Source organism: Pleurodeles waltl, chromosome 1_2, assembly GCF_031143425.1.
Source record: "Pleurodeles waltl isolate 20211129_DDA chromosome 1_2, aPleWal1.hap1.20221129, whole genome shotgun sequence".
NCBI lineage: Eukaryota > Metazoa > Chordata > Amphibia > Caudata > Salamandridae > Pleurodeles > Pleurodeles waltl.
In genome coordinates, this window is record NC_090437.1 from 1,233,688,597 (window position 1) to 1,233,710,685 (window position 22,089).

A 22,089-nucleotide genomic window follows, 5' to 3' on the forward strand; every position below is an offset into this window, starting at 1 on the left:
GCCGTTTAGTCAGTTCATAAATTCATGGTAGAATAGTGGTACGACCCGTCCCACCTCCCATGTACACAGAATGGAACAATCTAAATACTTCTCACCTGAGTTGGGTTGTACGCCACGACATTGACATGTGGTCATGTTTAAAAAATAAATAAAATAAGGAGCATTTTCAATGGAAAAGAACACAGAGTTTCAGGCTAATAAAGCATGATAAACAAATCATTATAGCTGCATGGAGTATTTCCTCTAGCATGATGTTGTGTCATCATGGCATACATGACCCCATTCACCTGGAAACTCATGATTTTATAAGGCAAAAAAGACTTATTTTACCTGACTTCCTCCAGAATTTGCCTCTGCTTCCACAGAAGTCAATGGGGAAAAAACATTCCCCCCGTTTTTTTTTTTTTTACAAATTTTCTCACTTTCCTTTTATGAAATGTTGGCATGTATGCGATCGGAATTAGAGGGCCAAGTTAACTGTGGAGAAATCCATCACGAGTATTCTTTCTGTGAAACGCACACATTCTGAGGAATCAGCTGTACTTGACCTAACCATGGCTTTGGTTAAGCTACAGACCCTCACGCAGAAGTACTCCGTCTCTAAAAGCTCTTTTTCTGCGGACTACATTGTCAGTAAACATTATTTTGCTCTACTCTCCAATCCAGCCAGACCTAAAAGTCTCAGTGAAGCTGTAGATCTGCTGCACCTTTAAGAAGGGCCGAGTGTGCGGTCACGTGACACAGAGTGCAAGCAGCTGTTTCTTGCCGTGTGCTGCTTTCCTTCTGCACGGACGGTCCGGATTAAAGTAACATTAGTCTTCGTGTGCCGGTGAGTGAACAAAGCAAACTTTACGAGAAGGGTGAGAACTTCTACGACTTTTGAAGTGCGGTAAAGCTGATTGGCTAGTCGAAGAATCGTTTATACTGACGATTGTTGCTTTGGCGGTTCCCCCTTACTTTTCTTGCTTTCAGATTGTAGCTGTGGTTGGACTTTGAGAAAGCTTGAGCTTGCTGTGCACTTCGGCTACATGGAAAAGGCTTATTTTCCATGACCTTTTTTAAAACGGAGCTGGCTCAATCAGCAACTGTTTTTTGACATATTTTCTGCGGGGCAGTGCATCAACGTGACCTGATGCCAACTCGAGGAGTGCAGTGCTTTTGTTTAAAGCCTATCGAAAGCAACACTGTTTTAACTACATTGAAAACAAGCATTGCTAAAAACCAGTAGACCTATCTTTAATGTGAAAAGTTGGCAAACAGCATTAGTGAATGCCTGGGATTGGCATATTTTGATACGCTAAGGCCTATATTTATGAAAAATGGCGCACAACTGCACTAGTGCAGTTGTGCATCATTTTTTTTAACGTGAGCTAACGCCATTCCCTAATGCCATCCATGCACCATATTTAAGAAATGATGCACAATGGAGCTAAGGAGTGGCTAACGTCTCAAAAAATAGACACTAGCTGGGGAGGGATGGCTTAAGGGAAAATGGCCCTAGTGATTCCAAAATGACTGGAGGCTGATTAGTGGCAAAAAATCTGCCGCTAGTCAGCCTAGTGTCATTTTTTGACCCACAAGCAGCCAAAAAATGACTTCTGTGTAAGTATAGACAGGAGTCATTACAACTATTCCAATGCCCACCACAGTGGACCAGTGTCCCCAGGGCAAGCCCTACATACCCAGTGCCAGGCAGGGAGCCTCATGTAAGGGGCCCCCAGTGGCACATCACACACATACACAAAAACTTACCTGCAACTTACCTGGGATGGGCTCCCTTCTCCTGTAGTGTCCCTGTGGTGTGGGTGGTGGTTATGCTGGCGGTTGGGGTGGGCATCTTTGTGCCCATTCCATATGTTTCCCCATGGAAATAGACCTACCTGCACTTTTACGGCTGGTCTGACCAGGTGTTAAATATTGCCGCGAATCGGGCTTAGCGCCACTATTTAGGTACACCTCCTCATTGCGTGTGGTTTCTGCATTGGGAGTTAAATATGGCGCGGGGGAGCTAGCAACATTTTTAGGAAGGGGACGCCTACCTTGCATCTCATTGACGCAAGGTGGGTTGGCGCTACCTAGAAAGTCGCTAACTCCAATATTTTGATGCTAGATGGGTCTAGGGCCAAAATATGAATATGAAGTTAAGTTAGCGCCGCTTTAGTGTCAAAATAAATGATGGTAACCTTCCATAAATATGGGCCGCAGCTGCATTGATCTATCAACCCCTGGTACAGAATTTTGGTCAAGGTAGAGCACATATTGTGTGTGAGAGGACCTTGGCCTCTTGCAGGGTAATTTGGTCATGTTACTTCGGGAGGGGTGCACCAAACACCACCATCAAACTGGACGATGGCTATTGCCTTTGCTAAGAGTTAAGTGACAGAGGTGTGGTGGTACCAGTTTCATAAGAAACAGTAGTGTGAACTGGCCATTTTACCTTTGTCACTGGAGTGGCGCCTGCTGGCACGTTCACGTACAGTTCCGCTGCTATGCACTTAACTCACCCTTGGCCTACAAAATTACTATATGTAGTGCCAGGCAGTGAGTGATGCGTACATGTGTGTTTTGTGTTGTGTGTGTGTGTGCCTATATGTGGTACATAACATAGAGACCTGTGGTTTCCATGTTGGAAGCCAGCGCCTAGAAAGGCTGGTTCGAGATTAGGACTGCAACCCCAGACAGGTGATATGCATTGCTGACGTTCCTGGGAGTTTTGGGATGGGAAAACAAACACTGGAGATAGGGAGCAGGGTACCATCCGTTCACATTGAAGGTCTCTGATTCAAGTCCTTGGTCAGTGGGGTGTGGGCTCATTGTCAGACGAGATGGTGAGTCTGATTAGTCTGGCACTGTAAGACCAGGGAATCAATCATCTAAAGAGGAAGGCTTAGGCCTTTGAAACTTTGTGAGGCATATTGCAGTGAAGGCTGGCAGGTAGGGGTAATCCGGTTACTTCCTTGGCCTGAGTTGTGAGTCAGTCAGAATTACAGATGCTCCTGCGGTGGCAGACTGCCCCCTTGACACAGGACTGGGTCAGAGGAGTGAAGACCTCAAAGATGACACCCACAAAACTAATTTTAAACGCCCAAACTCTAAATCACATCTTTGTTTGGAAATGGGCTATAAAAGTGGGGGTATGAGTCCCACAAGCTGTTCATCAGCATGGAAAGAAGATCCACACAACCGTGAGCTGCAGCAACCAGGACTGGTGACCAATGTCTGCAAGTCTTCATGCTGGATGAGGGGCCACCACTCAGGAAATCAAGACTACTTGCCCTGAGCATGGAACAGCAGTCTTATGCCTCACTACGAATCAAATCAAATCAAAAACATTTATAAAGCGCGCTACTCACCCGTGAGGGTCTCAAGGCGCTAGGGGGAGGGGGTTACTGCTGCTCGAAGAGCCAGGTCTTGAGTTGCCTCCGGAATGCGAGGTGGTCCTGAGGTAGGTGGGGAGGGGATTCCATGTCTTGGCCGCCAGGTAGGAGAAGGATTTCCCACCTGCCGTGGTGCGGCGGATGCGAGGGACAGCGGCGAGTGCGAGGTTGGCGGAGCGAAGTTGACGGGTGGGCGTGTAGAAACTGAGGCGACGGTTGAGGTATTCGGGTCCCTTGTTGTGGAGGGCTTTGTGTGCGTGGGTGAGGAGCCGGAAGGTGATCCTTTTGTTGACAGGAAGCCAGTGCAGGTGTCTCAGGTGGGCGGAGATGTGGCTGTTGCGGGGTATGTCGATGACGAGGCGGGCGGAGGCGTTTTGTATTCGCTGCAGACGTTTCTGGAGTTTAGCGGTGGTTCCTGCGTATAGGGTGTTACCGTAGTCCAGGCGGCTCCTGACAAGGGCGTGGGTCACAGTCTTTCTGGTGTTGGCGGGGATCCAACGGAAGATCTTTCGGAGCATGCGGAGGGTGAGGAAGCAGGAGGATGATACAGCGTTGACTTGTTTGGTCATGGTGAGAAGTGGGTCCAGGATGAATCCGAGGTTGCGTGCGTGGTCTGAGGCGGTTGGTGCGGTGCCAAGGGCCGTGGGCCACCAGGAGTCGTCCCAGGCGGACGGGGTGTTTCCGACGATGAGGACTTCCGTTTTGTCTGAGTTCAGTTTCAGACGGCTGAGTTTCATCCATTCTGCGACGTCTTTCATTCCATCTTGCAGGTTGGTCTTGGAGCTGGTGGGGTCCTTGGTGAGGGAAAGTATCAGCTGAGTGTCGTCGGCGTAGGAGGTGATGTTGATGTTGTGTTTGCGTACGATGTCGGCGAGGGGGCTCATGTAGACATTGAAGAGAGTCGGGCTGAGCTAGGAGCCTTGTGGGACGCCGCAGATGATCTCGGTGGGGTCTGAGCGAAATGGTGGGAGGTAGACTCTTTGGGAGTGGTTGGAGAGGAAGGAGGTGATCCAGTCCAGGGCCTGTCCTTGGATACCGGTGGAGTGGAGGCGGGATATTAGGGTTCAGTGGCAGACGGTGTTGAAGGCAGCCGAGAGGTCGAGGAGGATGAGGGCGACTGTTTCTCCGTTGTCCATCAGAGTTCTGATGTCGCCTGTGACTGAGATGAGGGTGGTTTCTGTGCTGTGATTGGCTCGGAATCCGGACTGAGAGGGGTCGAGTAGGTTGTTGTCTTCAAGGAAGTTGGTAAGTTGCTTGTTGACGATCTTCTCTATGACTTTGGCAGGAAAGGGGAGGAGCGAGATGGGGCGGAAGTTCTTCAGGTCGCTGCGGTCCACCGTAGGTTTCTTCAGTAGGGCGTTAACTTCTGCGTGTTTCCAGCTCTCGGGGAAGGTGGCAGAAGCAAACGAGCTGTTGATGATGGTCTGGAGATGCGGGGCGATGATGTTGTCTGCTTTGTTGAAAATGAAGTGTGGGCAGGGGTCCGAGGGGGCACCGGAGTGGATAGAGTTCATGGTAGCTTTGGTCTCTTCTGTGCTGATGTGAGTCCAGGCGTTGAGGGTGATGGCTGGGGTTGTAGGTTGTGTGGTGGTTGGCTGGGTCTGGTGTCCGAAGCTGTCGTGTAGGTCGGTGATCTTACGATGGAAGAAGGTGGCGAGGGAGTTGCAGAGGTCTTGTGAGGGCGTGATGGCATTGGCGTTGGGATTGGAGAGCTCTTTGACAATGTTGAAGAGTTCTTTGCTGTTGTGAGTGTTCTTGTCCAGTCTGTCTGTGAAGGAAGTTCTTTTGGTGACGCGGATCAGTTGGTGGTGTTCGCGGGTGGCGTTTTTGAGGGCAGACATGTTTTCTGCGGTGTGGTCCTTGCACCAGGCATTCTCGAGGGTGCAGCATTTTTTTTTAGATTCCTTGAGGGTATCTGTGAACCAAAGAGGTTTCCTGGTATTGGTCTGTCTTGGAAGGCGTCTGAGTGGTGCGAGGTTGTCTGCGCAGTTGGTGATCCAATGCGTGAGGTGGAGGGCTGCGTCGTTGGGGTCAGTGGAGAAGGTGGGTTGGTTGTCGCTGAGAGTGGAGAGAAGCTGTTCCGTGGGGATTTTGTTCTAATGTCTGCGTGGGATGGATTGTGTGCGGGGGTGGCGAGTCTCGCGTCAGAAGGTGAAGTGGACACATCTGTGGTCGGTCCAGTGTATTACAGAGGAGTGGCTGAAGGATACGTGGTTGCTGGCGGAGAAGATGGGGTCGAGCGTGTGTCCGGCGATGTGGGTGGGGGTGTTCACTAGTTGCTTGAGACCGAGGTTGTCGAGCAGGGCGGTGGTGTTGGGGTCGTTGTTCTGTTCCAGGTGGAAGTTGAGGTCACCGAGGAGGATGTAGTCCGGCGAGGCAAGGGCGTGCGGGGAGATGAAGTCGCTGAAGAGGGCGCGTGGTCCAGGGGGTCTGTAGATGAGAGTTCCTCTGAGGGTGGTCCTGGGGTCGGTGTGGATCTGGAAGTGCAGGTGTTTGGCGGCGAGTGGGGTGTCTTCGGTGGAGGTGGTGACATTGATGGAGTCCTTGAAGACGATGGCGATTCCTCCACCGACATGGTTGGTGCGGTCTCTCCTGGAGATCTTGTAGCCGTCGGGGATGGCTATGGCGATGTTGGGGGCCGAAGAGGCGTTCATCCAGGTCTCAGTGATGAAGGCGACGTCCGGTGCGGTGGAGTCCAGGAGGTCCCATAGTTCAATGGCGTGCTTGTGGACGGAGCGTGCGTTGATCAGGATGCATTTGAGGTGGTTGTTGGCGCGTGGTCTGGCGGGAGGGGTGGTTACGCGGTGGAAGGTGAGTTTGCAGGTGAGGCATGCGAAGGGTCCATGGGTGCGTTTAGGGTTGGCTTGGAAGCAGGTACTGGAGCGCCCCGGGTTGAGGGCGTGGAGGGTGTTGAGGTCGTAGCGGTGCTGAGGGGTTTGGGAGTGCTGGGGGCCAGGGGTCGTGGCACTGGGCGCGGTCCAGGCGCGGACGAGCGCAGATGGGGTTGCCTTTGGCGCGCCAGCGGCGCGGGCGCGCAGCAGCTGCCATAAAAGGGAGGAGGGGGGGAGGGGTCCGCTGGGGGCGGGGGGCGGGAGGAGGGCGACGAATGGGATCAGGGAGGGTGGGCCGAGCAGGAGGTGGCGGCGGGAAAGCGGAGGGTGTGGGGGTCAGGTAGAGGGGAGGGGCGAAAAGATAGGGGAGGGGGGATTACAGAGGAGGAGGGGAGTCTGGAAGAACAGAAGAGGAGAAGAGAGAAGAGTCAAGAAGAAGAGTAAAGAAGAAGAGGAGAGAAGAGTCAAGAGAGAAGAGTCAAGAAGAAGAGGAGAAGAGTCAAGAAGAAGAGTAAAGAAGAAGAGGAGAGAAGAGTCAAGAGAGAAGAGAGAAGAGTCAAGAAGAAGAGTCAGGCAGAAGAGGAGAGACCTGAGAAGCAGAAGGGAAGCGTCCAGAAGATGAGGAGAGGCCACAGAGGAAGAAAAGGAACACGCAGAGAAAAGTACAGAAGAGGAGAAGGACACGCAGGTCGGGGTGCAGAGGAGAAAGAAGAACACAGATTAAGAAAGAAGAAAAGAACACGCAGGTCGGGGTGCAGAGGAGAAAGAAGAACACAGATGAAGAAAGAAGAAAAGGACACGCAGGTCAGGGTGCAGAGGAGACAAAAAAACACAGATGAAGAACACAGAAGAAGAAAGAACACACAGGTCGGGGTGCAGAGAAGAACACAGATGAAGAAAGAACACGCAGATCGGGGTGCAGAGGAGAAAGAAGAACACAGATGAAGAGCAAAGCAGGAAGAGAACGCGATGAGGAAGAGGAGATAGAAGAACACAGATGAAGAGCAAAGCAGGAAGAGAACGCGGTGAGGAAGAGAAGAAATGAAAAACACAGAAGAAGAACACAGAAGAAGAAAGAACACGCAGGACTGGGTGCAGAGGAGAAAGAAGAACACAGATGAAGAGAGAAGAAAGAACACGCAGGTCGGGGTGCAGAGGAGAAAGAAGAACACAGATGAAGAAAGAAGAAGGAACACGCAGCAAGTGGGCTGCAGAAGAGGAGCAGAGAGCGAAGGGAAATGGACAGCAGAGGTGCGGAGAGAGGTTGGAGGAGAGAGCGGAAGGCAGAAGACAGAAGTACAGGAAAAGAGAGGTGAGTAGTGCAGGGCTGGGCGAGGGGCGGGGCGGGGGGAGTACTTACTGTTTTAGCAGGTCTTGCTGGGAGGTGTCAGGATCCTGGGCTGGTGGAGCTGCAGCGGCAGGGGGAGTGACCTACCCTCGGGTCAAGGGTCGCTGACTCTGCCGCGCAGCGGCCGGCATAAGAGGGAGGAGGGGGGAGGAGGGGTCAGCTGGGGGCGTGGGGCGGGAGGGGGGCGACGAATGGGAGCAGGGGGGGGGGGGGCCGAGCAGGAGGTGGCAGTGGGAAAGCGGAGGGTGGGGGGGTGAGGTAGAGGGGAGGGGAGAAAGAATAGGGGAGGGGGGATTAAAGAGGAGGAGGGGAGTCTGTAAGAGGAGAAGAGAGAAGAGTCAAGAAGAAGAGTAGAGGAGAAGAGAGAAGAGTCAAGAAGAAGAGTAAAGAAGAAGAGGAGAGAAGAGTCAAGAGAGAAGAGTCGAGAGAAGAGAGAAGAGTCAAGAAGAAGAGGAGAAGAGTCAAGAAGAAGAGTAAAGAAGAAGAGGAGAGAAGAGTCAAGAGAGAAGAGTCAGGCAGAAGAGGAGAGACCTGAGAAGCAGAGGGGAAGCATCCAGAAGATGAGGAGAGGCCACAGAGGAAGAAAAGGAACACGCAGAGAAAAGTACAGAAGAGGAGAAGGACACGCAGGTCGGGGTGCAGAGGAGAAAGAAGAACACAGATGAAGAAAGAAGAAAAGAACACGCAGGTCGGGGTGCAGAGGAGAAAGAAGAACACAGATGAAGAAAGAAGAAAAGAACACGCAGGTCGGGGTGCAGAGGAGAAAGAAGAACACAGATGAAGAACACAGAAGAAGAAAGAACATGCAGGTCGGGTGCAGAGAAGAACACAGATGAAGAAATAAGAAAGAACACGCAGATCGGGGTGCAGAGGGGAAAGAAGAACACAGATGAAGAGCAAAGCAGGAAGAGAACGCGGTGAGGAAGAGGAGATAGAAGAACACAGATGAAGAGCAAAGCAGGAAGAGAACGCGGTGAGGAAGAGGAGAAATGAAGAACACAGAAGAAGAACACAGAAGAAGAAAGAACACGCAGGACGGGGTGCAGAGGAGAAAGAAGAACACAGATGAAGAGAGAAGAAAGAACACGCAGGTCGGGGTGCAGAGGAGAAAGAAGAACACAGATGAAGAAAGAAGAAGGAACACGCAGCAAGTGGGCTGCAGAAGAGGAGCAGAGTGCGAAGGGAAATGGACAGCAGAGGTGCGGAGAGAGGTTGGAGGAGAGAGCGGAAGGCAGAAGACAGAAGTACAGGAAAAGAGAGGTGAGTAGCGAGGGGCTGGGCGGGGGGAGTACTTACTGTTTTAGCAGGTCTTGCTGGGAGGTGTCAGGAGCCTGGGCTGGTGGAGCTGCAGCGGCAGGGGGAGCGACCTACCCTCGGGTCAGGGGTCTCAGCTTTCCCTGTGAGAAGGGCCCTGCTTGCCCTGTGAGAAGGAGGAGAGTGTCTGGAAGGAGAATGGCTCAGTGGGGATCCTGCTGAGTGGATCCCAATGAGTGAAATGTGAGGCATTTGGTCTGGTTGAGACCATTGCAACAGTGAGGGCTGTCTGCCCCGCTTGTGGAAAGTCAGTGACCCCCATATGCCAGTTAGGGACCATCGTGAAATTGAGCTCCAACTCCCTTCTTGTATTTAGTTGGCGACCCTTGTTTTTCATGTGGGGACCACCAAGAAGCTTTGGGCCATTGCCCTGAAACATCATACCAAGAGGATCCCTGCAGAATAATCAGTCAAGTGTGAACTATCTTGAGGCCAGTGCCTGTGGTAAAATTTACTGAATGCTGAGGAAGCTACAGAGGAGATACGTGACACTGCCGCAAACCATCCTTTAACTTTGGCGGCCTGACAAGTCATCCAGAGAAGACCTTAGTGGGCTGCAGGCCTCCTGACTGGAGAGGCTGGATGTCGAGAAGATGCACCTTGGTGCTCCTTGAACTCACTTACTGCCCTGGGACGGCTAAGTATGTCATAGGCTCTCTTGAGACTTGAATGAACTCACTACGCAGCACTGCCCCAATTGATTTTTAGGGCCAGGAGAAGACTTTATTGCATGGTGACTGCTGTGGGCTACGCATGAAAGTCGCCTCCATTATTGAATGGTAAATAACCAGCCCCTTTAGAAGGGAAGCGGAGGTCAATACCCAGGATGATGCCAGAGCACCAACCATAAGAAACTGTGGCTATAACTTAGTGTGCTGTTGATATACTTTGTTCGCTTGTATTAAATACTACTTTTATCTCAAAAATGAGTATTTGGCTGGACAATCAGCGTATTGGGTGTACTGTTTGTACTTTGAGTGTTGCGCCTGTGTATGCCTTGCACCTACCCAACACCCTCTACCACAGCTCAAGAAACCTTGGACTGCTCGACCTACGTTGCCACTAAGAGACAACTCCTGAAGGGGTAGTATTTGGCTTAGCTATCCAGAATCCATAGTTGGATACAGGACAGCAGATGGAAAAGGCCACACCCCCCACAGTTGCGCTAAGTAGCCCCAGCCTGTCTTTGGCCCCCTGAAAGGACTGACAGCATGTTAAAGCCAGACATATTGGTTTTGGCAACGCTTGTTTATCAGTGCTTATAGAACGCTCCAGTAGTCCAAATCTGAGTACTAACCAAAACAAATAACGAAAGCTGTGGCAGTTAAATTAAAAAAAAAACAATCAAGCATTGGGAGTGCTATTAGGTCTGGCTTACATTTTTAGTTCTGACTAAAACATTAAAAAATCCTGAGATAGTGAGAAACTAAACATACCAATTGACTTCTGTACACAATGCAATCAGGTACATTTAAAATGTAAAATAGGCTCCCATTCATTGCAGTGTCAGCAATTCTTTGGATGTGGAATAATAGACCATGTAGTCAATAACCTGAAGCAAAAGAAAAATACTCCTCTGCGAGGTCAATGGATTTATATTGTAAACCATTGGTAGCAATATCATTTTGCTTTCTGAGGCCTGGGGTTTCAATTTGTTTACATGACATGTAAGTGGCCATTTGTGTGTGCTTTTTCCTCCTTGTGGTGCACAGAGCTCTTCCTTCTGAAATCTGTTGAATCTGCCTTTTTTCATTCAGTGGGTTTATTGATATATTTGTTTCTTTTCTTTTGTTATAGCTTTTGCATAGCTTTATTTTTGGAGATGCTGCTGGACCATAAGCAGTCTAAAAACAATTGGCTAAAAGGAAAAATATGTTTGGTCTCAAAAGCACACTTTGACAGAGTGGTCCATCCCTGGCACTTAAGAGAACTACTAGTTATGTGGCTGTGCTCCTTGTGAAAGGACAGAGTGCTATCACACAGTTAAGGTAGCGAGTAGCTCATGTGGTTTGACACACTGCTGGAAGCTGAATGCTATAGTAGATGGAAGAAAAAATTAAATGAGACAATAACAGACCAATGAAGGAAAAGGGCTGGCTGAAAGTCCCTATAAATAAATATACTCTATATGTAGTTTTGGTAAATCAAAAGGCTTTGGCTATAGAGTTAGAGATGAGATCAGTGGGCCTAGCCTGTCATTGCCTATAGTCTCATTGAGACCTGGGCTCATATGTTTTTGTTGTGGCATGGGCCATTCACCATCCTAAAGCCACTGCTCTATCACACCCTGTCTGCCACCCTGAGCAGTGTTTCCCAGTCTCTAAGCCAGTACTCAGACCATTCAGGAAGTAGAGTTTAAATTGATACTCCTTTGGGTCATGACTCGCCTCAAGGGATGTAGTTGACTCAACAGCTAGTAGAGCGCCTGGGCTTTTGAACCAGTGGTGTCAGGGAATGTGACCTGATAGTCACAGAAGTCCTTTTATCTTTGTGGTGAGAACCATCTTCAGCATTGTGTTGTGCCTGCTCCTCAGAGGCCTTGGTTGGCCTTCTTCACCAGTGCTATCCCCTGCTCCAGGGCAAGTACCTACTGCCCTCGACCCTTGTCTTAGCTTCTCAGAACAGGTCTCTGCCCTGTCATATGCTGAATTCCGTACAGAAAACCCTGCTCAGGCATCCGCAGGAGTTGCAAAGGCTCCAGGTAGAAGCAGGAGCCCACAAAATCTCTTTCCAATCAGGATTTTGGAAGATCCTGGGTCTTGCAGGAGGATAGAGGCCATCTCATGAGTGATCTTCTGTTCAAGCTGTTCACAAGCCACAACTGCCTCTTCACTTACTAATCCTTATACGGTAGAAAGGATGTGTTGCCTCTTCTTTTTGGAGTTCCTTATTTTTGCCTCATACCAGATTTGAAGCTTTTTTGTTAACTGCTCCTCGTACACTGGTCACAGCTTTCAACAGCAAACCAACTCATCATCTCAGCATCCTGTATACACTGTTTGGGGGACAGACTACCGACCTTCCTTGTGAGAGTAAAGTCCACTTTGTGTGACACACATATCTTTGCTTGCACTTCATATGAAATGCCATACAATAGAGAAAAATATATGTAAATTATCTTATCAATGAGAACCTATATTAGTCACTGGGCAATAATCATTACTTCTGTCTGAAATACTTTCTACAATGTATTCTTGTCTCACACAATCCTACCCTTTAACCAGTATAAAATGACATATATAAAGCACAATACAATAAATAATCAACATACAAGGTATACACCTACATATAAAGACATACGTGTATATTTACAAAAAACTTATGACAAAAAAGTCCAAAGGAACAATATGGTGGAGTCACCACCGTACTCCAACCTTCCTGCGTTATTTTGCAGTATTATAAAGCACAGTTCACGTGATACTGACGTAGTTGGAACTGCAGATGGAAAAATATTCTTCCTCCGTAATCATTTGATGCGATTCAATCCCTTTTATTATGTACTATTTATTTATTACGTGGTGACTCCGCCACTTTGTTTCTTTGGACTTTTTTGTCATTAGTCATTATTTTGATATACACATATGTCTTTCTATGATGATGGATGGATACCTTGTATTCTATTCTTTATAAATTTATGTATATCGTGTATTGTGCCTTGCATGTGTAATTTTATGTAGGTTGAAGGTTAGAATTGTGTGAGACAAGAATACATTGTAGAAAGAATTCTAGACAGAAGTAATGATTATTTCCGTGTGACTAATTTAATTTCTCAATGATGTGATCATAATTTACATATATGTTTACCTATTGTATGCCATTTCATATGAAGTGTGGTTCATACCAATCCAATGTCTCTGGTGAAACTCCACATGGAATGCCTTGTTCTTTGGGGATTCGTGTTCTCGTTTACACCTGCCCTGAGAAGAGGAAGGTAGAGATGGCTGAGAGCAGGCTGTGGGCTGACAGGGGGAGCATTTCATGCTTCCTCCATGCCCAAAGGAGGGAGTTGGGCAATAGGGCCACAGGGCAGGGCAAGCTGCACTTGAAGCCCATTTTGCTGCTGTTTTTGGCTGGTAACATTGAGCTCAGTGCCCCTTTACCTGCAAGAATATGGGCCAGTCGTGATCAGACAGAGCAGTATTTCAGCAAGGAATATCGCTCTTCCTATCTCGTAACCAGTGCTTATATGGCACACATTTGCGGGAGGAGCGAAAAGTTCAGTTTTCCTGTTTCACCTCTGACTTCCATGATGCAGCAGGTCATAGTCAACTGAGAACCGTTGAAACTATTGGACCATGGCACACAGTTTCCAGATATTACATTTAGAAAAACCAGTTAGAGCATTCATTTAATCTACGTCGCCTTTGCCCCTGGAGGGTGCCAGCCAAGCCATTGTTACCAAACCCAACTGTTCTTTGAGACACAGGCCCCTAAAGTTTTGTGCCACCCATAGATGGCAACCAAATGGTCACATCCCATTTCTGAGGACCCCTTGCCACCCTATCGTTGTTGGAGACCATCTAACGCCCTACTTGGTTTCCAGGCTGTTGCTTCCATGTTCAGCACTGAAGCCCCATGGCTGCAGTACATCTTCCATACATTTCCAGCCTGTACATACCACCGGTTCATTTTACTCTGTGCTAAGCTGCAACTGTACTTTGTACTTAAATCTTCGCGAGGAAGTCTTGATGGCTCCTCCTGAAGGATGCCATTGCAGAGTCAGTTGAGCATAGGGAATACCTGGCTATTCAAGTGCAGTGCAGTACTGCCAGAGGCAGTGCAGTAACACAAAAGAGTGTGCAGTAGTACTTCAGGCAGTGCAGTAGTACTAAAGGCAGTGCAGTACTACTAAAGGCAGTGCAGTAATGCTAAAGGCAGTGCAGTAATGCTAAAGGCAGTTCAGTACTACTAAAGGCAGTGCAGTAGTGCTAAAGGCAGTGCAGTTGTGCTAAAGGCAGTGCAGTAGTGCTAGAGGCAGTGCAGTACTACAAAAGGAAGTGCAGTAGTACTTAAGGCAGTGCAATAGTACTAAAGGCAGTGCAGAAGTACAAAAGAGAGTGCAATAGTACTAAAGGTAGTGCAGTAATACTTAAGACAGTGTAATAATGCCAAAGGCAGTGCAGTTGTACTAAAGCCAATGCCATCGTGCTAAAACAGTGCAGTAGTAAAGGCAGTGCAGTAGAACTAAAGGCAGAGTAATAGTACTAAAGACAGTGCAATAGTACTAAAGATTATGCAGTAGTACTAAAGGCAGTACAGTAGTACTAAAGGTAGTGCAATAGTACAAAAGGCTGTGCAGCCATACTAAAGGCTGCACAGCCGCACTAAAGGCAGTGCAGTCGCACTAAAGGTAGTGCAATAGTGCAAAAGGCAGAGCAGTAGTACTAAAGGCAGTGCATTAGGAATAAAGGCAATGCACTAGTGCTAAAGGCGTTGTAATAGTATTCTAGGCTTTAGAGCAACCTCTGGCTGCTGTAAGATGTACAGGTAAGACCTCGCAGGTAAATGTAATGGTTCTTGGAAGCAGCTGCCACTTGAAAAAAATCACCAAAATTCTTGAGGCAGCGGAAGTTCCCTATGATCACCTGAACCCCCCAACCCCCGACCCCACCACATCAAACCGGATGTGGCACAGTAAGCACTTTGAATCCCAGTGACATCACAGGAAGGGTCTTATTGAGAGTGTCCGGTAACATGATGCAGTATTGTTGCAGAGGGGAATATTGTTGTGTTTCCTGCTGCCCATATCAAGGGGGTGGATGGGGGCAATGGCAGCAGTTGGGTTGCCACATATGACTGGGTCTATGTGCAGCGGCGAGAAAGAACCAGGCATGCACACTTGTTGGTAACTGGCCTGGAACTGCTTTTATGCAGCCCCATCCCTTTATGATATTCCCACCGCCATGTGACCTTGGGATGAACCACAACTCCATGACATCCCGGGGTCGTCGGGTTGCACACCTCTCGGTCATCGACATTACATTCCTCCTTTACTTGGAATGAAACAAAGAAAAACAAACGTTACTTAGCACTCAGACATTAAATTTTATATTGACTCTTTTTCCACAGTGGTGTAATTTGGGATGTCTCTCTCTCTCTCTAGTCACTCCATCACATTGTCCTGGAATTGCTGTGACAGAGTGGGGTTCCTCCTGATGTATTGTGGCAAACCTCGCCCTGATGCCTGCTGTGCAAGGGAATCTTATGCCTGTGGTCTGGGGATTGGTCACAGGTCTTGAGACACCTCTGGAGCTGAGAGGTGTGGGGCTCGGTTAGTTTGAGCTCTTCACCTGTCTCCTCTAGTTGTAGTTGACTCCTTTTGTGGCTGGTGGGAACGATGTAGGTGTCCTTTCTGGAAATATGAAACATTTCTAGTAACAGCTTCCTGACACCATGTAGCCGACACCATCATCCCTTTGTTGTTCGTGACTTGCCATGGTGAGCACTCAAAGGGCTGGATGGCAGTCTAGTATGAGCATCTAGTCTCTGACTTGGCTGTTCGAAACTGCGGCTCGCCTCTGTTGCAACACTTTTTGGTTTTGTCTTTGGGACGGGGCTAGGCTGTTGTGGACTGGGGCCTTCTCCCACTGAGGATAGTGTGGCATTGCATCTGCCACTCACCTCCGAAAACAGAGGATGCTGGGTGGTACTCTGGTGATGGTGTGAGGTTTTAGGCAGTAGTCCTTCAGAGAGGTATATATTGCTGTTTCAACATTTTTCTGCTCCGCTTGGCAATGTGTACTACCTTTTTGATCGTTTGCATTAACCGCTCAGCCTCCCCATTTGCCTGAAGCTAGTCCGGGTTGATTCTGTGATGCTTTGTGCTCCTTGACAGCAGTTATCTGGCAAAGTACTGGTCATTGAAGGTGTTGCTGTTGTCCTTGCATATTTCCCTAATTAGGCCATAGGTGGCCATGACCTTTTCAAGCTTTGGTATTGTTTCTTCTGCTGAAGTGGATTGCACAATTTTTACCGCTGGGTATTTCTGAAAAATCAATGATGATGACAAAGAGGTGTTGGTCATCTGGGAAGCTGCCAAAATTCATGCTGGCTTGGTGCCACAGGGTCTCTGGGATTGGCTTTGTGATGTTGGGTGGCGGGCATCTGGGCCACCGATGGTTTGTCATAACTCACACTGCCAGACGCTGCATTCAACCAGATTGTCCAGCCCAGGAAGCCTTGCTGCATAGCCTGTTCTTGGTTCTGGCGATTCCTCAGAGGGATCCATGGGTGAGATCTGCCATCTCCTGCATTAGTTGCATAAGTATTACCATCTGGGGTCTCCTTAGGAGACACTCCTCTTCAGTGACCGTGAGTTCATTCCTTACGTTGTGCAAGGATTGGAGTATGTTGTCTGCTGTTTTTTGTGCCAGGTCGGCGATTATGTTGATCTATTTCCCTGACTGGGTCGCAGTGATGGCGGAGAGGAAGCAGTCGTTGGTCCCTGTCACCTCTATGATATCTGCCAGGGAGACGGGAAGAGGGCCAGATCTTTCCATGACATTCTTGACATACTCCTCCTTATCCGCTGCTTCATGCTCTTTCTAGGGGTTGGATGGTCTTGGGTGCCATGACAGATAGTCAGCAGAATTGTGAGATCCTAGTTTATTCTCCACTGAGAAGTTATATTCTTGCAACTGGAGAATCCACTTCTCAATCAGAGGTGAGGCCTTTGTCGCGGACCATTTGAAAAGTAGCAGTAGCAGCTTGTGGTCGGTGTTCACCTGGACAGGATGACCATACAGGTACACATGGAAATGATGGCACCCCAATGGATCACAATTGCCTCTTTGTTGATGTGGAAATACCTCTGCTCAGTAGAGGTTAGTGCCCTGCTGGCATAGACAACAGTAGCTCACTCTCCACACTTGTTTCTGGGACAGGACAGCTCTGAGGCCTGTGGGTCTGGCATCCACTGAGAGTAGTGTCCTCTAGGAGTGCCTTTTTCATGATCTGGAAAGACCGGTCCTGCTCAGCAGCCATTGGCTGGTGGCCATTGCTTTAGTGAGTTCTTGGAGTGGTTCTCTGAGCTGTGAGAGGTTTGTCATGAAGCAACCACAGTAGGTTACCATCCCTAAGAAGCTCCTGACGCCACTAACTATGGTGGATGCCGGCGCTGCTTGTATGTCGCAGACTTTGGCCAAATCGGGGGTGACTCCCTTCATGGAAAAGCGGTAACTGAAGAAACAGGTTTCTTGTTGAGGAATTCTTACTTTTCTCAGTGGAGTGTGAGCCCACACTTCTTGAGGCACTTGAAGACCACTCTCAGCCTGCGGAAGTGCTCTTTGGTTGTGGGACCATGCACCAAGATATCATTGCTGACCTTTAAAACCCCTTGGAGCCCAACTAGCACCCCTCGGATGATATCCTAGAATAGCTTAGCTGAACTGGAAATGCCGAAATTGAGGCGTTTGTAACACCTTAAACCAAGGTGGGTCGAGAATGTTGTTACATGGCAGGACTCGGGTGCCAGGACAATTTGGTGGTAGCCCGACCTTAGGTCCATCTTCGAAAACCACTGGGAGTCCAATAGCTCTCCCACAGTGTTGTCGACTGTCTGAATTAGGTGTCAGTCTCTTCTTATGGCGGTGTTGGTTAGGGGCATATCTACACATATCCTCACTTCCTCCAGTTATTTGGGCTTCCTTGCAACCACAATGGGAGAGGCTCCTGGGGTTGGCCCCTCTGACTTTTTTCTATTATGCCTTCTGCTCCCAGCTTTCGAAGTTCGGCCTCGACCTTTGGACAAAGGTGGACCACCATTCCTTTGTGGATGAGCCGACTAGCTCTACGGACTGGTCAATGTGCAGGTGTACCTCTCGGTCTTTTAGATAACCTATCACTTTGAGCGGATGCTCAAACTCGCCAAGGAGGAAGTCTGTGTGCTGTCATGGATCCCAAAAGCAAAGTGGACTAACTGGAGGAATTCAGAAGTGTGGCAGCTGAGGAGCATGTTTGAACCGCACTTGGTGATGTAGATCTTTGCTTTGGTGGACCGGCTATGATGCTCAATGACAAATGTGAAGACTCCAGCAAGTAGGAGACAGGTGGAGGTGCTGAAAGCATATATCCTGAGGGTCATGGGGAGAGAGCGGGTGGTGTGAACATGGACTGGAGTATCATTAGGGGCAATACGTTGATGATGGCCACGGTATCTATGAGTGCCATGAGTGGCTTACTATCCACTGTGACTTGGCGTTGGGGCCTGAGGGGACCTCGTCTTTGGGCTGGTTTCACTGCATGCATCATGCCTTCTGGGGTGTCGTCATCCATATCGTCGTTATTGTCTGCTGGCACTGAGTTCGTGTCCACGCAGTTGGCTGCAATCTTTCTGGGATTTTTCTGAGGGGTGCAGACTTTGGCATAGTGATTCATCTTTCCATATGCTGAACACTGCTTCCCTCCACACCACTGACACGGCCTGTTGGGCTGGGACGTCTTTGGGCGATCTCGTCTGTTGTTGCTGGGCTTGTTTTTTTTCACTTGATTGACAGTCTTAGGGGGTGATTCTAAGTCTGGCGGGCGGCGGAGGCCGCCCGCCAGACTTCCCCCCTCCAGAATACCGCACCGCGGTCGGAAGACCGCTGCGGCTATTCTGTGTTTTACACTGGGCTGGCGGGCGACCGCCAAAAGGCCGCCCGCCAGCCCAGTGTAAAACTACCTTCCCACGAGGACGCCGGCTCAGAATTGAGCCGGCGGAGTGGGAAGGTGCGACGGGTGCAGTTGCACCCGTCGCGAATTTCAGTGTCTGCAAATATCATCATCCAAATTGGTTTACCTCCTTTTACGTTGTAAGTACGTCTAAGTGCACTGGCTGGAAAAATCTGCTTAATTTAATAATGAGTAAGGGGAGATTCTTATTTGAGACAGAGTGATTTGATGACAACATGGCACGTGTGATTGCAATTTCTATTTTCCATGTTAACCGAGGATGGCTGAATGAAAGGAAATCACCCGATAAATGCTGTAAAAATGCTAATGCGTGCACAAACTTTACAATCAGTCAAGGCTTTCAGCCTCTGAGCCTTACGACTCATCATTCATGACAAAAGGTTAACCCAATGATTCCTCCACTAAAATCACATTTTACTGAATACTATGGTGTCTGATCACAAGGGCACATTGGAGTGTGTAAAGTGGTCACCCTGGAGTACTGTTTTACACTCGCATACACCTTTGTGAATTAGTCGCAAATCATCTAAAATGGGAATAAAATTTGATTATTCAGGGAATATTCGTATACAGTTATCGCAATTGGAGTCGATTGTGTTCTCTTTTTACTAATAACGAGCTGGACATTTCAGGGACAGATCACAAAGGCATGTAAGAGTACATAAAAGAGTACTCCTACAGTACTATTTCCTGTACTCATAAGGCAGTATCAGACCTGCCAACTCACACCGTGCCACAGTGTGACACACAATATTGGCTCCCCTCACACGGTCTCCCGGTGAGAAGCCAATATCACAAAGCTCGTTTTTGGAGGCTTTTAACTGCAGATGTCCATTAATGGGTGTGAAAACACCCCAGGACATTGGCATCGGCAGTAGCCTCAGCAAGCTTTTTTTTTCTTTTCTTTTTTTTTAAGAGAGGCAGGAGTTTGGAACTGGGGTGGGGGTAAAAGTGCCTCTCAGGTGCTTCTCGGCATGAGACCATGCCCCCTCCCAGGCCCCGTCCCCTCCTCACATTGACATCTTTGGTAAAGTTGGCAGGGCTGCAGTATTTGTTTTCACTGTAAAATGCTGAATACATGCAACGCTGCATGATGCCCCATCACGGTTCCTGCCAGCTACTTACAAAGAGTATTTCTTAGTTCAGTTGCCACATGAGATATCCAATTTTTTAGTTTACCCCATGTTATTTTTACAACTTTTCAAAGGTTCTCAGTAGCTGGGGTAAACATTGATTGACAGCCAGCGGATGCCAGTGGTGGCTGGTGACTTTGAAAGTGATGGCGTGTAGCGTGGCGGTCCCAAATTGCACAGAGTGAGTGACTTCCCCTATGGGGGTACAGAGTGATCAACCTAAAGGACATTTTGAAGCAAATTGGGACAAATGGAACAATTCACAGCACACTTATTCAGTTACAGTTTAGTGGTAACTAAAAATCCTCCACTTTGTGTAGGCATCTGTATTTACAAAGTGGACTTCACCGTCTTTGTTTCCTCCGCCGTTCTAAGGTATGTTGAAGGAAATTCTCTTGGTGGATTCTATTATGTATGTAGAATTTCCTCTTTGAAAGTATCACTGAACTGTAATGCAGGGAACAATCACTTGACTAAGGCATGTCTGAAGGGGGCATATTATTCCAATAATCTCATGTTTGCCAGGGACTCTCAAATGGTCGTTGGAACCCATTCCCAAAAAAACCTTCAAAAACACTGTGAAAAACTGTGCATTTTTCAGCATAAGTTTCCTAGCTGTTGTTCAAATAGTCTAAGCTTGCAATATAACATGGCCTCTCACCATTTCCTAGATATAGAGGTAGGTGAGCAACTGAAAGCTTGAACCTGAAGCCTGACTCTGGCTCAGCTCGAGGTCCTGTTGGAACTTTGAGCCCATAACAAGTTGAACCTTCATGTGGCTTTTGCCTGCCTGCCTCCATCCCTCTACCCAGGATGTGACGTTACTGTCAGAGCTGCTGGCTATGTATCTGGGGAACAGGGCCAGCTTTAGGGCAGTGTGACCAGTGTAGCTGCATCTGACGCTGACTTTGGCGGGGGGAGCTGGGTTTAAAAATATCTTATAGGTTTAAAAGCACGTGACCTTCGTGAACTTTCTTTAGTGTCCAGCAGTTTTCAGGCAACAATACAAGATAACCTTGGTGATCAATGTACCTACTGGTGAAAGATTGGAATTTTGTCTAGTGGCAGTTTTGACTCATCATAAAGTAGGGGTAGGGCAGAGGGTTAATGTACCTGCTGCAAACAATGTGTACCAGGCTGTTTTGCTTGCCTTCTCTTATCTTATGACTGAGCTTACAAACCTTCTCTGGAATGCACTTCTTAGTTTAAAGAAGACATTTATTATTATTATTATTATTACTTCACCACGAGGTTCCTGAAAGACGAGATTAGTAGGTTGGAAGCACACGTTTAAAAGTAGTCGCAGCAATGAAAGCAAAATATATCAAAGTACTTCTCAGTTGCAATGTACACAGCAAATACATGTGATTATATTATAGCATAACTTCAAAGCAAAGAATAAAAGTCAAAATTGCTTCGCCGTAGGGCCTATCACTGCTTGTCAGCCTTCTCCTAGCTTCAAGTTGATGACTCCGGTTCAACTGCGAGAAAGAGACTTCCCACCCAAACGGGAGAAAGGCAGCTGATGTCTGCTCCTGCCCGAAGTCCTGAAAGAGCTCTCCTCGATGCTGCCCAGGGCCATCGTTCCAAAAACGTGCCCCTTCCTCTCAGACTCGGGAAATGAAAACAAGCCATTGGAGACAGGCCTGATCTCTTAGGCCCCTCCTCTTCCCAAGGCCGAGCAGAAAGGAAAACACAAAATATACGCTCTCTTATCACGTTAGGGTTCGTGTGAATTCAATTTGAAAAACACAGCTTGGTCAACCATGTGGAAAAACACAGCTTGGAAAAACACAACTCATCGTCAATGTCTCAACTGCAATGTCTAACTCCACGTTAAAGCCAATAGGCAGCTAACCTAAATACAGAATGTAATGTATAATGCCATGTTAATGCCAATAGGCAGCTGACCTACATACCAAATGTAATGTCTAATGCCATGTTAAAGCCAACAGGCAGCTAACCTAAATACAAATTGTAATGTCTAATGCCACGTTACAGCCAGTAGTCAGCTAAACTGAATACAACATGTAATGTGCTACTGGTGAACATTGAGCAACTAATATGCGCAGTGGTGAAACACAAAGTCATTGGTCAAACACAATTAATAGCATAACACTCCACCCTATGACCAATGAATTTTGTTTACATACCTCTTATTTCAAACAAAAACAAAAACAACAATACAAAACAAAACATTATAAGCAAATCAGATTTGAATGATAAAAGCAATCACTGTAAAGCAATGGAAGTGGATTAACATATTGATCTCATAACCTTTCACATCAGATACATCTACAATGAAAAGACTGAAGTTTATATACTCTGATTGGGATAATAACTGATTGAACAGTGTCTCAACAGCAAGTTGATGTAGCATGAGTTCTACTCATGTAAAGGTACACGGTCCACCT

At 47.9% G+C, this 22,089-nt stretch overlaps 1 protein-coding gene across 2 annotated transcripts in view; it reads left to right on the plus strand.

The window, feature by feature from the left end:
* Positions 1-741: 741 nt before the first annotated feature.
* THNSL2 (threonine synthase like 2) overlaps positions 742-22,089 on the plus strand; it is an 87,253-nt gene continuing 65,905 nt past the window's right edge. The window contains exon 1 of one of the 2 annotated variants that reach the window (XM_069204515.1): positions 742-829. The gene's annotated coding sequence lies outside the window, so the exon portion shown is untranslated. The remainder of the gene's footprint in view (positions 830-22,089) is intronic. The other variant, XM_069204525.1, reaches the window with a different exon arrangement.